We start from the raw sequence: 11928 nt of genomic DNA on the forward strand, positions 1-11928 counted from the left end.
ACTCGCTAGTGTTTTCTTAAACATCTTTCTCTACTGTAGTGGTTCTCAACAGGGGACACTTTTGCGTCCCCCTCCCCCAGGGGATATTTGGCAATGTGTGGGGACATTTGCGGTTGTCTCAACTGGTACTGTTACTGGCAGTCTAGGTGGGTAGAGGCCAGAGATGCTGCCGAACTTCCTACAATTATGGGACACTTCCCTGTAGCCAAGAGTCCTCTGGCCTGAGCTGTCGATGGTGCCAAGATTGAGAAGACCTGCTCTACAGAAAGGCAAGTTCTAGTGCCCAGAACACAGTCAGGGTTTTCCCTCAAAGAGTCCCAGAAGTTGGGGTGCCTGGGTGGCTCACTCATTAAGCGTCTGCCTTTGGCTCAGGCCATGATCCCAGGGTCCTGGGATGGAGTCCCACATCGGGCTTCCTGCTCAGTGGAGAGCCTGCTTCTCCCTCTCCCACTCTCCCTGCTTGTGCTCACTCTCTCAATGTGTCTGTCAAATAAATAAATAAAATCTTAAAAAAAAAAAAAAAAGGAGTCCCAGGAGTTGTCCTGGAGAGAGGCCGCCTGCTCTGGTAGCTGGCAGAGAGCTGAGGGCAGGAGGCCTGGCACAGCCGGCGTGGGGTGCTATGCTTCAGAAACTCTCATCGTTTTGCCTTTTTTTTTTTTTTTTAAACATTTTATTTATTTGACAGAGAAAGAGATAGCAAGAGAGGGAACACAAGCAGGGGAGTGGGAGAGGGAGAAGCAGGCCTCCTGCACCTGAGCCGAAGGCGGACGCTTAACCGCTGAGCCACCCAGGTGCCCTGAGTTTGCCTTTTCCACGAAGATCCGAAGACCCGGAGGGAATTGCTTGGGTATGTTTTAAAGTCTTTCTGTGTTGCAGTTTGCTGAGGTTTGAAATATGAAAGTTACCATGAGCTTGATTTTCTTTCCATGAGAGAGAGGGTCTCTCGCAACCATTGAGCAGCTGGTAAGGAATGAGCGTTCATTGCTGGGCCTTGTACTGGCGCCTGCTGTGCTTGGCAGAGCCTTGTCCCCTCAGCTGAGGCCCACAAGTCTCAGTGGCCGGAGGAGCCAGGATCAGGCTAACCTGAGGCCTCGAGCACGTGCGGCAGACGCGCTGCCCAGCCGTCCCCAGTTCACCGCAGGAACTCAAAATGTATCTAAAGGATCAGTCCTGGGAATTGTTTAAGGAATATGTTTCTTTCTCTTCCCCTCTACTTCCTTGTTTATTTATACTCATTTTGAGGCCTATAAAAGTCACGTCCCTGCTTGGGGAAGCTATTTGGTAATATCTACTAGAGCTAAAAACATGTGTCCAGCAGTCAGCAGTTCCACCTCCAGGAGAACTGAGGTCTGTGTCCCCACCAAAACCCTATGGGAAGGTCGTTCACAGCAGCTTTGCCGGGATGGCCCCAAAGCAGAAACCACTCAGCGCCCACCGGCAGGGAGACTGACGAACTGGTGTATCCAAAGGACACTACATTGTAATGAGAAATAACACATCACTGAAGGATGGGAAAACATGAATGAATCTCACAGACATCACGTAGAGCAAAGAAACCGGAGAACATTCTGCGTGATTATAGTAATTTCCAGAACCAGCAAAGCTAATCTGTGGATTTCCAAATCAGAAGTAGAGTGACCTTGGGGTAGGCGGGGTGGTTGATTGCAAAAGAGCAATCAACCTGAACCTTCTGGGAAGCTGGAGATGGGCAGCTGTTCTATAAGTAAAATGCATCCACTCGACACAAGATTTGTACTGTTGACTGTTGTTAACTGTAGTGCATCTAGAATGCTAGAACTGGCTAGTCCCTAGAGGTCAGGGGGTCCAAACCCCTCACTTTGCAGAGAAGGACCTGGAAGGGGAGGAGCCAAGTCCACCTGGAATGCCTCTCCTAGGATGTGGTTCAGTACCTGCCCTGGCTCCCCTTTAAGTTTGGACATCAAACGTGTTCGTCTCCATGTGTTTCTGTCCCCATCACCAGCCAGTTGCATGTCCATGCCTCACCTTGCTCTGGAGGAAAGGCCGTGACCGCTCCAGTCCTATGCTCAGCTTCTGCTGGCCTGAGGCTGCTGTGTCTTCGGCCCCACGCCGTGGCTAAGCGGCTGTGGACAGGGAATGCCAGCCCGAGCTAGCCTCAGATCCCTCCTCCTCTGCACAGACATAGCACACGGTTTCTTCAGGTTGTGTACCACAGGAATGCAAGCCTTTCCCCCGTTTGGGTCCACCTCCTTAACAGCGGTCCACGGCGCCTCGCTGAGAGCCAGCAAGGGGAGAGGCAGGCAGCCCCCTTTCCGTTCAGCCCCTGAGGCTAGCAGCTGACGCTCCCTCCCCATCCGAACCCCTCATTTCCTGTCCCTGCTACCCTGCTTCTTCCCCTCAGCTGATGCTTTGCTCTGACCTGCAGCCCACACGGGGTCTCTGGGAGCAGGCCTCCCTGGGCCCCATTTTGTACATTCTCCCTGCTCTGATCTCAGGCCTCCTGCCCTCCTGATGGGCCATCGTGGGCCAGCTCCCTGGGGAAGACGCCCTGTGAGCCCACGGGCTGGTTTCGGGGTGGGGGAGGGTGCCCGGGATGAGAAGAGGAATCAGCGCTGCTGTTGATGCTGCCAAACTGGGCTCTCTGTTCCCATTTGGAGGCCATTTGCTTCCGAAATACTCGCTTAGCAGGAACACACAGGGAATCCAAAAAGGTGTGCAGAAGATTTCACCCCTGAGTCCTGAGGCCCTGTACTGCCCACAGCATGGTGAGCTGTAAGATGGCTAAAGGGACAGGGAGAATGTCTTCTTTCCAGCGTGGCTGCCCTCTCAGCCCGAGATCACAAGGAGTCAATGTCCTTCAAAAGTGCTGAGCTGGGGGCACCTGGGTGGCTCAGTGGGTTCAAGCCTCTGCCTTCAGCTCAGGTCATGATCTCAGGGTCCTGGGATCGAGCCCCGCATCAGGCTCTCTGCTCAGCAGGGAGCCTGCTTCCTCCTCTCTCTCTGTCTGCCTCTCTGCCTACTTGTGATCTCTCTGTCTCTGTCAAGTAAATGAATAAAATCTTAAAAAAAAAAAAAAAGTGCTGAGCTGGAAGAGGCTGGATTTCAGAGTGACACAGACCTGGGTTCTACTCATAGTTCTACCTTACTGTGTCACCTGAGTTAGATTCTGTATTCCCAGAGGGGTCCTGCACAGGTCATGTGTCCTTCTGGGGGTGTCACACCTAGAAGCACATGATGTTCATCTGTCCATCACTGGTGAGGGAATATAAACCCGTTCAGGTTTCTCCACACTGCAAAGACATGCTCTCCCCGCAGCCCCTCCCTGGCCGCCTTGCTTCATCCGGGTGCATTTTCTTTAGAAAGTCAGGTGGTGAAGGGGCTTTCCATCTTGGCTGGGCCAGGACACAACAGAGAAATTGCTGGTGAACTGGCAGGCTCTGATAAAATTCTGTAGGTGACTGAAGTAGGTGATCATGCAAAGCCACTGGAGCGTGCTCTCTTTGCATTTCCATAGCAGGTGTCCTGCAAAGGCCTGTATTTGGCAAACGTTTGCATGACAGAGGTCCTAAAGGTGATGGCTCCTGTCCAGTGAGACTCCCACTTCCCAGTCACACAGGCCCTTTGGGGGCGCCGCAGCCAGGCTCTGAAGTGGATCTCAAGGGTCTGGGACTACCACCTCCCAGGGCCTTACCCAGCTACTGTTCCTGCTGCCGATTCTGATGTTCTTGCTGATTCTGTCTCAACACCTGTGGGGTGAGGCTCCCCACTGCTCTCTAGCCCTGATGCGCTTTCTCAGCGGTGAGCCCAAGGCTCCTACTTTTCTTTTAAGATTTTATTTGAGAGAGAGTGAGAGCGAGAGAGATCACTGAGGGAGAGGGAGAGGGAGAAGCAGACTTGCTGAGCAGGGAGCCCGATTCGGGGCTCAATCCCAGGACCTTGAGAACGTGACCTGAGCTGAAGGCAGCCGCTTAGCTGACTGAGCTGCCCAAGCCCAAGGCTCCTTAAGGGCGGGAGATCCTCCTCATGGCTATATTGACACCGAGTAGGTACTTAGTAGAGGCTGGCTTTTTAATGGCCCCTTTGGCACGACACCCTTGTCCTCAAATACGTCCTGGATATAGTCGCCTGGGCCTGATCAGAGCTCACAGGAGACAACAGTGACTGACCTGCAAGCAACTCTCTTCTACAGAATTTCTGGTCTGTTTAGAGCATTAACGCCACCCTGTGCTGAGGCTGGGGCTACTTTTTCTTGCCTTTCTTAAGAGAGTTAATGCCAGCTTATGTGAAGGATGGACCATCAGTCCTAGGGTCTCGAGTCCTAGTCTCCATTTCTCCCAATAGAGATACTAGAAAGTCTTTCAAAATTCCCTGATGGACAAGTCAATTAGGCCCCCTCCCTGATTTTTTTTTTTTTTTTAATAACGTTTGGGGGCTCTTGGGTGGCCCAGTCAGTTAAGCAACCGACTTGATTTCAGCTCAGATCATGATCTCAGGGTAGTGGAATCTAGCCCCGCATCCCCGCATCCTTGAACCCAGTTTCAAGCTGGGTGCAGCGTCTGCTTGGGATTCTCTCTCTTTCCCTTTGACCACTCCCCAAAATAAAATCTTAAAAAAAAATGTTTGTAGTTTTTTCTCATCACAAAGTAGTACATACCAAATGTGGAAAATGGAGACAAAGGAAGTATGCAGAGAGAATAAAATGCCACTCTAATCCTACCCTCCAGGGACAATGGACCATGGTTGCCCGGGGTCTCAGACCTACTTTCGGCTGGAAGGAGGGACACGATCGCCCCCATAAGAGACGAGCCCCCTATCCAGAGTCTCCCTGGCAGGTCCTGAAGCAGCCCAGACCCAGGAGCAGTGAGCTGTTGGTGCCTTTTGGGGGAATGACCCTGTGTCCCTGCAGCGCTTGGCCAGGCAGAGCCGGGGATGCGGGATGCCGGCCTGGGCGACGCCGCTGGGGGCCGCCAGGTGGCAGGCGTGCGCCGCGGCCACGTTCCCGGCCGCCCTGCCGTCCCTTGTCGCACCCGCAGCAGGGCGGTCCCATTGGGGCGGGTGGGAGCGCCAGTGGGTGGTGGCCGTGTCTGCCAAGGACTGAGGAAACCCACGGGCACTGAGCCTACCGGAGGCGGCCGTGGGCAGTACCATTGTGTCATCAACAGCCCAAAAAGGTGTCGTTTTTTTCCTGCTTTACGGATGAGGGGAATGTGGTAATTGCCCAAGGGCAGGCAGTGGTGGATGGGGGACAAAATCCACGTGTCCGGACTCAGAGCCTCTCCCAGCCCTTGGGCATGTACCACACGCCTGCAGTGCCTGCCCGCTTGGGGGGCCTGGGAAGTGCCCTGCTGGTAGTTTGAGGCATTCAGGTCATGGCTCACCCCTCCCTGCTGCCCCCAACACACACAGCCCGGGCCCTGTTCCTGTAAGAGCCTAGGAAGGGACAGTCCTCTCCCCTCTGTGTCCTCTGTGGACAGGCTTGGCTGGGGGCCCCCCCAGGACTGGGATGAGAGTGGGTGAGGAGGGAGGGGGAGCAGCCAACAAGCAGGGGCCTGTTTCCTGACTGGTCTGACCCTGGCTGTCCCTGCGGAGGCCCCAGCAAACGGAGCAAGGTCATCCAGGGCGAAATTCCAGCCTGAGCCCTGAGCAGGAACTTCGGTTTTGCTGATAAGGCTCAAGAAGCGACACCAAGTGGCCTCCCCACACCCCCACCCTGTCAGCACCTCCACTCCTGTGAAGCCTCTGCTGCAGACAGTCTGCCTCGGAAAGAGACAAAGATAGACCCTTGGGCAGATAAGGAGAGAGACCGCCGGGGATAGACGGGTCAAGGAGCACAGAGGAAGAAGACAGGGAGGGACCAGGCGGTGCCATAGCTGAGGCTGGGGATCTGGAGCCCCGGAGACTGGAAATGCTGCCGGGGTTGTGCCTGCTAAGGCTGCGACTGGGAGGTGGAGAAAGATGTGATCATGGCTGAAACGGGAGAGGTTGGAGTATGGGAAGAAAATGGATCGGGCTGGCCGCTCTGTACCCCTCAGCCTGGTTCCTAATGTATGCAGACCTGGCACTCGTGGGTGGGGGAGACGGAGGAGTCCGCATGGGGCACAGTCTCTAGGCTCCAGGAGGCCAGGCCGGAGAGGTTGGGATGAGGGCCCTTTGCCAGGGGAGGGGCGGAAGCAGTGGGGCCCGGATCGCTTACTGGAGGCCGCTGACTAGGGACTTTGTCCCTGCACACTCTGTGCAGAATATGTGCACCCAGCACTGGCTGTTGGGCTTGGCAAGTGAGCAAGGTGTAAAGTCACAGCTGGCCTGGGGGCACCCAGTCATGGAATGCAGTTGAGTCAGTCACAACTGCTTCCCCCACCCCCTGGGGGCAAGGGCTCGCGTGGCACACGCAGTCCTATCCGCACAGGTACGGTACAGACGCCGCGTATAGCTGAGTCACAGCTGCCTCCTTGGAGAGCACGCGCCTGCACGCACAGGCTCACAGGTGCCCGCAGATGCCGCTGAGCCCCGATCCTGAGTCACAGGCAGCGTGGAACCCTGAGGGGGGTGCTGAGAGTATGTTCTGCCGTCCCCATTTCTACACAGATACCCACATATACTTGCACACACACACACGTGCCCACCATACATCCTGCTGTGCCTGGCCCGTCATATGAGGGGATCAGTAACTCTATGGGGAATGAATCAGTGAGGGACCGAAAGAATGAATAAGCAGGTACGTGCGAATGTGAGTGACGCTCACACTGCTTGGATAGGTAAAATTGGTTGGGGCAGCGCTGCAGGGTGGGTCCCTAGTCTATGTCTGTAGGGAGTTGTCTTGCTCCAAATATAGCCTCCGTGGGCGGCAGGGAGCCAGGGCTGCCTCCCAAACTGTGACTTCACTGGGCCTGAGGCCCAGCCTCTGAGGAGTTGGAGAAAATTAACAGAGAAGAGGCCCCAGCTTTCTGTAGCCCAGGCTGAGCTGTGACACTGGAGTTGGTGGTGACAGTGTGTACTCTGGAAATGTCACTTGCTCAGGGGCTTGAGCTATAGGGCAGAGGGCTCTGTAGATGGGCCCAGAAAGGACTGGTTCTGGGCTGAGCCCCTGAGGACTGCCTGTCCTGAACTTCTGGGGCCATATGTGCAGGAGGCACAGCCCTACCTAAGAGCTGGGACAGGCATGGTGCCCAGGCCCACCTCGGGGGCTGCCAAGCTGAGGCCCATTAGACGGTCCCCCACCTGGACAGGCCTGCTCCCAGGCTGCTCCGGTCTTCTCCTCGAAGCTTCCTTTCCCTAGCCACTCAGCTTCTGCCCTACTGCATCATCTGAAGTATTGGATTATTACCCCAACTGGTCTTCCTGCTTTAGATTACCTCCTCTCATCCATCTTCTTCACAGCCGCCAGTGTTCTATTTCTAAAATACCAATCAGATTACTTAACTTTTCTCTCTTCCATAGCTCCGCTGGCATTCAAGACCCTCTATGATTTGGTCCTATGCTACCATGTAGTTTTGAGGGGCTGATGTGCAGAGCGACAGTTGTTTGTTCTATCTGGTAGGTGGCTGGGTGGACTCTGGGCAGGCAGATGCTCTTGGGGATGAAGGGCCCAGTGGGCTGTTGGACTAGTCATGTCTAGATGACCAGATGTCTAGATGGTTGGAAGGCTGGATGTAGGGTGGCGATGTGGAGGGTGGGTAGAAGGACAGTGCTTGAGTCAAGACTGTATTGCTTCCAAGGAGCAGAAACCCGCATCATTAGGTAAGAGGTGGGAGACAGTGGAGGATAAAATGAGCCACCTCGCAGCCCTCACCAACACTCAAGTCACATGCAGATTGGACCTGGCAGGTCCAGAAGGGCGCCCTTCTCTCCATCTTTTGTGGATCTCTCAGTCTGTCCTTTCTGATCCTCCCTCAGCTGGCTGGCATCCTCCCTGATGCCCAGTGACCATCCTCTCTCAGCTACTTCCGCTCCTTCCTCCAACACGTTCCTGCCAAGTGTTTATTTACGTGCATGTTTGTGCCTAACCATGCTTGCATGTGTTGAGAGACTCTTAACAGGAATTACGGCCTTCACAAAGCCGGCTTTCTGAAGGGAGGGACAGGCGGCTGCGCCAGAATGGTGAGGCTCTGACACACCCAGGACATGCTGGGGGCAGAGAGGGGAGCAAAGTGAGGGGTGAGCTCAGGGAAGTCTTCGGGAGGAGTGTCCCAGGAAGAGGGCAGGCCAAGTGTGTCGCTGCTGGCGCAGGTGAGTGTGGGGCCCTTGGGCAGAGACGAGGCCTGGCTGGCACCAGAGGGAGGGGTCGCCATAGGGTTTGTAGGTGTTGTAAGGTCTTAGAGACTTCCAGTCCAAGGAAGAGGGAACAGCACTGGGGGATGTTGGACAGAGGATACCCTGAATTTACATTTATAAGGGCGCCCTTGGTACTGTTGGGTGGGAGCAGGGAGACTGCCGAGGGCGCTTCTGCACAAGCCTAGGTGGGAGGCGGGGCAGGCTGGCGGTGGCGAAGGAGATAAGTGGTGAGGCTGAGGGTGTATTTTGAAGGTAGTGTCAGCTGTGGGTGTGAGAGCAAGGAACATTCCGTGGAGGACGACTCAGCCTGGGGCTAAGGGCAAGTGTAAGGAGTTCCCAGTTCAGAGGAAGTGAAGCAAGGTTTCTTTTTCGGTGGGCAGGGAGTGCAGGGAGAGGAGGTGCACCTGTCACAAGGCCAGGGTGTCTTTGGGTGCTCGGGTGGAGGCGTCCAGAGGCAGCCAGGGCTCGCGAGGAGGCTTAGGCCTGAGTTGCGACAACGATGAAGCGGTAGCGCCAGCTCTCCAGGGAGGGGGCAAGCAGAGACAGGATCCCGGGCGTTGGGGACAACAGGCAGCACTGTCGGTCCGTGCGGAGTGGACGGAGTGCACGAGAGGCTGGAGGGAAACCACCAGACACTGGGTGAGAGCATGTCTGAAGCCAGAGGGTGTGCTGGCAAGAGCCGCGGAGAGCTCGGGAAAGGCGAGGCTCCCGCTTACGACTGGTGTCTCCGTGCCCCAGGGTGACGTGCCCCACTCAGCTCCGCGGCGCACAGGGAGCGTCGGGGTACGATGTGGCCATCCTAGCTCCGCCTTTCGGCACGGGCGCCCGCCTGTGTGTCCCGGGGCCCCCAGGGGCCTAGCACAGGGACGCAGGTGTGCCGGCGCGGCGCTGGCTCCTGGCTCTTTCCAGGCAGAGGCGAACGGCAGCTTCGTGGAAAACCCGTGAGTGGAAAACTTAGCGCAACGGCAGCTTGCCGTCGTTCAGGATGGAGCCTGGCACTGGGCGCGACTCGACTTCTCAGGGATGTCCCACACTCGGATGAGAAGTGTGTGTGACCGTCTACGTCTGTCACCTCCCGGACACACGACCTCATAGTGGCCGAGGTCTACCCCGGGCTCCCTAGACTTTCAGGCGCGTGCGTTCGTGTGCGCATGCGCTTGCGCTGGGCGGGGGCGGGGCGGGGAGCCCAGGCCGCGTGGCCGCCGAGGACAGCGCCCCGTAGTGGCCGCGTGCGTACCTCCCTCGAGCTCGGTCCCTGAAGTGCGGAGTGGCCCTGGCGGGGTCCCTGCAGGCTCCGGGCGATCTTTCTGAGGGTCATCCCTGCTCTCGAGGCTATTAGCAACCCCTCAGTGACAAGCCCCGGCGGCAACGCATAAACACGCTCGCTTCTCGCTCGCCCTAAACACGAACAAGCCAGATCCTGTCTCTGACCCCACAGTCCCCCTGCCGCTGCACAGGGCAGTTCCTCCCCAGGCCGCTCTGCTGCTTCCCTCTCACGGCCTCCTGGCCCACTGCAGCCTGCCTCATCGGCCCCTCCCTCACCTAGAACGTGCTCCCTGAAGTCGTCAGTGACCCCAGGACACTGTCCAGTCTTGCTCTTCCCAGTTGTCCAGCAACCTTCAGCGCTGGCCTCTCGAAATGCCCTTCTCCCTTCCTTGTGGGGCACAGCATTCTGGGTTGTTCCTGTATCTCCGGCCGCTCCTCGTGGCTCCTTCCAGGTCCACCCTGCCCAGGCCGGCCACTCAGCGTTACTGTCCTTGGGCGCAGGCTGGCTCTCTCCTCTTCTCTGAACTCTCGCCTGGGGCCCCCTGTCCGCCTCTCAGCTTGGGTTACCATCTGTTGTCCTGCCTCCCTAGTGTGCACTTCCGGCTCATTCCTGTCTGATTCCAAATATTCACTAGGGCATCTGAAAGGCATCTTAGCCTGGATGATTCAAGGCAAACTGGGGTCCTTCCCCACAGCCCTGCTCAGCCCCTGCTGCTCCCCAAGAGTCTTTGCAACTCAGGAAGCTAGGGGGCCTCACACACCTCACCCTGCAGCCTCCGTGGCCAGACTACCACCCGTTTCATCCTGTTGCCTCCATAGCTCTGAACTCTTCAGTTCTTCACAGCCTCACTGCCCCTTCCTAATCCTAACCACCTGCACTCTTCCCCTGGATCACAACAGCCTCTTACATGGTCTCTCCACAGCCCTTCTCACTTGCCTCCCTCCAAGCCATTTTCCATGTTGTAGCCACTCTGCACCCGGGCTCTGCCTCAAGCCTCAGACATGGGGACACCAGTCTCCTAGAGAGAGTAGGGCCTGCTTAGGGTCGCAGTAGGGCTGGAGTTTTTAGGGCAGGAAGGCGAACCCGCATGCAGGCTGGAGGTTAGACACAGAGCTCACCCAGGCCTCCTTGGGAATGGTGAGGAGGCTCTGAACTTAGCAGTATCGGGTTTCAGAAAACACGGGGTCAGGGTCAGCAGAGCAGCTGGTAGTGGGGAAGGCCAGGCCCAGCTAATTTCCTGTCAGAAAGGCCCAGAGGCCCCAGCCCCTCTCTGGGCTGGCCACAGGGGAGGAGATGCCGGGAATGGCTCACATTCCTCTGGCTGGGGCTGCACTGAACCTCGAACCTCGGGGGAACTGCGGGGAGTGAGGAGGTGGATCTCTGAGGCCAGAGTCGGGGGTTCTCTGCAGGGACCAGGCATCTGGTGTGCAACCCTTCAACTGGAATGGGGCCAGAGACTGTACAGCAGACACAAGAGAGCGTCACAGCTGCTGAAGCTTTAGGGTAAATGAGCCCAGCCTTACATTGCAGATGAGGAAACAGGCTCAGACAGGACCAGATCTCACCAGGATCACATGAGCGTCCTTGTTCTACGCCCTGAACTCGGTTTCTTCTGGCCGGGTGTGCATTTCCTGGAAGGCAGAGGTTTGCTGAGCTGTGTGACAGTGGGGGATGAGCTGGGCTAGGCCTGTGCTCTTCTTGGCAGGGAGGCAGGAATCCTTGCTTCCAGACAGGGATATATGCTTCTAAGTGGTCTGTGGGGTGTGTGGCCCATGTGGAGAGAATGTAAGGGAGCTGAGTCAGTTGTGGGCCCCTCTGTCCTCTCCTGGAGGCCCTAGCTCATTCCATCCGCAGAAGAAACTTGATGTCCTGGTCAAGTCCCCAGGAGGGCGAGGTCATGGCAGTGTGCTCCTGGCCTTGAATGGCCCTCTAAGTGGCCTGGCTTGGCTGGTTGGGAGGTGGAGGTCAGTGATCCCTACTAATCTCCTTTCTCTGGTGTCGAGACTGGCCTGGTTGAAGTATGGATGACTAGGGAGGGCGAGATCGGGACACAGTCAGTCACTCAAGCCTGGGTTCAAGCCTGTCTCCATCAGACACTACCGTCTGACCTGGGCCTCTGACCTCTCTCTCCAAAGCAGGGAGCCCTCAGCTGCAGAGCAGAGGGTGGCCACTCCAATTCTCTCAAGTTGCATGGTGTGTCTGTGACTTGGGCAGGGGGGCCACCTGCCTGATGCTGTGGGACACAAGCCCTCCCAGAGCCTGGCAGGGCTGCCCACCCCTCTCTCCAGCAGGGCCTGCCTGGCCATCTTTCCTCCACTGGACTACTCAGAGGCTGCGGCCATTTTCAGGTCTCTCGGGCACCAACCTGATAGTCTTGTCCCTCTCCCCTCTCTCCCCACTGACCCCAGCAG

Source organism: Mustela erminea, chromosome 9 (assembly GCF_009829155.1).
Source record: "Mustela erminea isolate mMusErm1 chromosome 9, mMusErm1.Pri, whole genome shotgun sequence".
In the NCBI taxonomy this organism is placed as follows: Eukaryota; Metazoa; Chordata; class Mammalia; order Carnivora; family Mustelidae; genus Mustela; species Mustela erminea.